General features: G+C 48.0%; 1 protein-coding gene across 1 annotated transcript in view; it reads left to right on the forward strand.

Moving 5' to 3' along the window:
- The window catches only part of sema3d (sema domain, immunoglobulin domain (Ig), short basic domain, secreted, (semaphorin) 3D), a 93,456-nt gene that overhangs the window by 610 nt on the left and 87,846 nt on the right, over positions 1-5,000 (forward strand). The window contains exon 1 of the mRNA XM_063197286.1: positions 1-116. This exon is cut by the window's left edge and continues 610 nt beyond it. The gene's annotated coding sequence lies outside the window, so the exon portion shown is untranslated. The remainder of the gene's footprint in view (positions 117-5,000) is intronic.

Raw genomic sequence — 5,000 nt, forward strand, 5'->3', positions numbered from 1 at the left:
ACGGGAATTCTCATGGCATTTAGGCTCTAGAAAGTATGTCAACGGACTCACCTATATATTGAAGACTCACTTTAGACTACGGGGATACATCATACAGCTACCTACCAACGATACAGGTAAGAGACTAACTTTTATTAAGTTTAAGTAACGGGTTGTTGCCCTCGCCACTGCCCATGGTAGTTTACATTGTAACTGTAAAGCCATTTATAGCTTACACTATGAATACCCCGATCAACCTAGATTTTTCCCAAATGCAACGCCTTTAAAGATAACGAAATAGGACATTGTACCTGAACGTATTGAAATGATAACGGATTGTACCGCTTGACTTCACTGTCTTATAAGTACTGCGTTATAGCCTAAGTATTGCCCTTTTACGCATGAAGTTTTTCCTGATGGAACAACAGCTTCATTATGGAAATATTTTACGAGTTCACTGTCGGCTCATTAATTATTGCTCTATATGTGGCAGAGCCTGTCTGAAGTGAATTGAAAGATTTGCCGCTCCGGGCACATGGGCACTTAAATCTTTCAGTTGGCAATGACATAGATGAGACATAACTTAACAGCAAAAGTTCTAAGTTTCTTGTGTATGATTTGTGCTGTTGGCTTGCATAAAAACACAATCGACCTCCTCGTCGACATATTTAAGGAATATAATAACGAAGGTGTTGAGATATGAGCAGTAGATTAAAGCTGCTGGTAACACCGATAGAGTTTATTGGGATAATGCGCATAGTAGGCTACATGGAAAGTGTTTAGGCGATTTTTTTTTAGTTTAAAAAAATATATAGTTTACTTGTTAAGTAAAATGGGCAATAAGTAAAGCGCGATGTCAACGCGTTTTTGTAGGTGTATTCAGTGAGAGGAAACTGTCAGTGCGCTGTGATGGGAAACAGACTGTTGACGGACCGGAGTGGTCATCCAACTGGCGACTCCCTTCTCTCACATCCGTGCTAATAACACGCGCTCCGACGGGGCCCCATGTGTCTTGTTTGACTCACTGGATTCCCCCCGTGTCCCGCGTGTGAACTATGGGGCAGCGCCTGTCCGGTCGCTGCGCTACTTTGCAAGGAGGTCGGTCGACCCTGGTGGGGACTGGCGTGGCTCTCCCTTCTCTGCGCTGCCTCTGTCTCTCTTTCAGGCGTCAGTAGAGCAGCAGCATGGAAACACACACACACACACACACACACACGCACGCACACACACGCACGCACACACACACACACACACACACACACACACACACACACACACACACACACACACACACACACACACACACACACACACACTTTTGACATTCATCATGGCAAGATCCAAATCAAACGGAAAAGAGGTTGGAAGGTCGAGCAATCACCCCGACACAGAGAGAGAGAGAGAGAGAGAGAGAGAGAGAGAGAGAGAGAGAGAGAGAGAGAGAGAGAGAGAGAGAGAGAGAGATCCACTTTTCCACTCTTGCTGGCAAGGGTACAGTAGGACTCTTCATGGTGACGAGAGTAAATAAATTTTGAGGTAATTTCTAACACGGGCCCCTTATAATGATGTCTAAAGACAACACAGCACCAGGGCATTTGGTAACATGAACTTTTTTGATAGACGCAGTAACTCAGACAGTCTCCCTTGGCACCAGCAACACACGCAGCCTGCCTGGCTCACACGAAAATATTCACTTGAACTTTCCAGATAAAGGGTTTCCAAGTTAATTTGTCTAGCAGACCTGCTGATGTTTTGGTAACCCCTCGTCTTTTTAGGATAGGAGGGCAATACGAGGCTCCCACTGCGACCTAAGCGAAGTGCATTCTCACATTTGCTGCCCCAAATAGATACAAGAATGTACTTAACCTTTTCCAAGCGGGACTCTTCAAACAAGCACTGACTTCATTCTCTACTTGAAATCAGAGGGTCTGTTGTTGTCCTTTTAAGGTAATATTGGCCTTAAAAAACCACATGGGCAATAACCAGCCGGGGCCCTATTCAGTCTGATTTCATTTGGTTCTGTTAGAGTGACATCGCTACTTGCCCCAGTCTCGGGTTGGAATCAATAGAGGCTTTGACATAAATGTGCTACTGATGGGTCTGTGTGGGAGACGAGAAACGGAGTACCGAAGGACAGGGGCGGATCAAGCCATTTCGGGGCCCTAGGCAAAATATCAATATGGCTCCCCTCAAAGGTCATTATATAGACATGAAAATCTTTATTTTGGCGCTATTTAATTGTTTTGTCCTATATATATCTTCGATTACATTGCATAAGTGACAAAGCCTACTTTTTGTGCGTTTACCGCAACTGGTGTGACAGTTGGGGCCCCTATGGAGGACAAATATGATCGGGGCCCTTGGCAATTGCCTAGGTTTGCCTAATGGAAAGTTCACCTCTGCTGAAGGACTTGCCCAGGACCTGTCCAGCCAGAGAGGCGCTCCTCTCTATAGGACTGTCTGTAGCCAGACCGTCAGTGATGCCAAGACTTTAGTGCTCTGCACGGCTCTGCTCTGCTCTGCTCTGCTCTGCACTGCACTCCACTCCACAGCGCTGTGCTTTTTTTCTACAGAGGCCTTGAGGGAGAGTGGAGAACGAAAAGTGAAAAAGGTCTGATTTCTTTTTCCTCTTCGAGTTCTTTCCTTCCCACCCCACGCCCTTCTCGTTTATGCAGCGGGAGCTTGACCACATCACAAGGCCAGGCCGCAAGGTTCTCAGGGTGTAGTTTCCCCCGACCGTGGTGGTGGTGGTGGTGGTGTCAGATCAATGGTTTAGATTCTACACAAGCAAAACATATATCTATCAGATCGGACAGACGTATATCAGATGAATATCTGGGAGAGAAAAAATTACTCTTGACAGACTTGGGTGCACTCGAGTTAGGGGCTATGGGCTGAGGAAAATACATGGTGCGTGCTGTTTCTTTTATTCTACATCTTTTTCACTTGCTGTCTCTATTCTCCCCCCTTTCTCTACTTCTCTCTCTCTCTCATACCCTCCCTTTATCTCTCTCTCTCTCTTCCTCTCTCTATGTCACTCTCTATCCCCTTTCCTTCATAGTTTGTCTTATATGTACTGGATGTATCACTCTTTCCGGCTCTCCTAGTCTCTCTCTCTCTCTCTCTCTCTCTCTCTCTCTCTCTCTCTCTCTCTCTCTCTCTCTCTCTCTCTCTCTCTCTTTCTCTCCATCTCCTCTTCCCTGGCCCTTGCGTGGGCGGCTGTGTGAAACCTGACATGTTATTCGGATGACAGGCTTATCGGACGAGGCGCTTGAGTGAGGAGCGTGAGTTTGGAGATCACTCTTCCAGCTCACCTGCTCCCCTTCAATGGGCGGCTGTCAACGCACCCCAAGCACCACTGCACCACTGCACCACTGACTATGCGATATGGCGAGGCAGAGGCCAACAAAACATGCCCTTCTCGTGCCTGCAGCTTTATTATTGGGTCTGGGCTATGGAAACACCGGCGCGACTGGCTTACGGGAACACTCGATAGCCCTCCACCTGTCTGGGAGGCGGGGAGGAAGGCAGGCAGGCAGGCAGGCAGGCGGCATACACCTGAGATGATGTTTTTCCTGGGTGATTTTTTAGGCATCATTCATACATGTATGAATACATACATGCACGCTCACGCACGCTCACGCACGCACGCATGCATGCACGCACGCACGCACACACACACACACACACACACAAATACACACAAAGGCAGACACACAACCACACATGCACGCACACATAAACACACATACGCACACACACACACACACACACACACACACACACAGAAGCAGAAAGATTGACACGCTACACAACCACATGCATGCACAGACACACACACACACAGACACACACACACACACACACACACACACACACACACACACACACACACAGACACAGACACACACACACACACACACACACACACACACACACACACACACACACACACACACACACACACACACACACACACGCTTGCACACACACACGCACACACACCCAGGCCCCAGGGCAGGGCGGCGGTAGTGATGGTGTCTGCCTCATGGGTGTATGGCTAAGGACTGGAGGAGTGTGTCCATTTTTGTCATGCTCCATTACGGGGATCAGAGCTCCACTCCACAGTGTCTAAGGTTACAAGTGATCCTGCCAATCATCCCTACAGCTAGCAAGAAGGAAGAAAGAGAGAGAGAGAGAGGGAGACAATACAGATACATGTGAAGGGACGTGGAGGAGGAGGTGGAGGGGTTGATAGGTGAAGTATAGGACAAAGCATCAGAGACAGATAAGGGTAAAGGAAGACAGGTAGAGAGAGAGAGAAGTAGAGAGAGAGGGGAGAGGGGAGCCTACATTACAAAGAGAAGGGGCACAAGTGCAAGAGAGAAATAGAATGATGAGAGAGATACTGTGATCAAGAGTGAGAGAGAGAAAGGTGAGAGAGGTACACTGTAACTAGAGTGTGTGTGACATTGAAAAACAGAGAGAGAGAAAGAGAGAACGATAATAAGGGGGTGAAGAGAGAGATGGCCATGACAGAGAAGACAAAGCCCCCTGCTTGCTGTACAGTACAGTACTGCCCCTGCCGTGCCCCCGTCGGTCCCTCGTCCCCTTATTTACAGTAGGCTCCGCGGAGCTTGGCGCCATCCCAGGTGAGGGCAGTCAGGTGGTAGACTGGAGATGTGGAGATGTTTTGACCCCCCCCCCCCCCTTCCTTATTGGCCCTCGCCTGTCCCCCCGGCCTCTGCTCACAGAATAGGCCTCTCAGACCGTGTCATTATCCATGTCCAAAAACTCCCAACAGGGGACCGCGGAAGAGTACAGTATTTCATGGCCACCACTGTTTTCAGCACCCCATTCTACTGTAAAGGGGTATATCTTTTTTCTAGATTTTTTTGTCTCTCACGTTCTCTTTCTCTCTTTGTCTCTCTCTTTTCTCTCTTTTCTTTACATTTCTGGTTTCCCCTTTGCTTAGTCCTGTGATATCCGATACATTTAATCCCGCTCCCAAGGGCCCCTTG

The sequence above is a fragment of the Engraulis encrasicolus genome, chromosome 4 (assembly GCF_034702125.1).
Source record: "Engraulis encrasicolus isolate BLACKSEA-1 chromosome 4, IST_EnEncr_1.0, whole genome shotgun sequence".
NCBI classification, from domain to species: domain Eukaryota; kingdom Metazoa; phylum Chordata; class Actinopteri; order Clupeiformes; family Engraulidae; genus Engraulis; species Engraulis encrasicolus.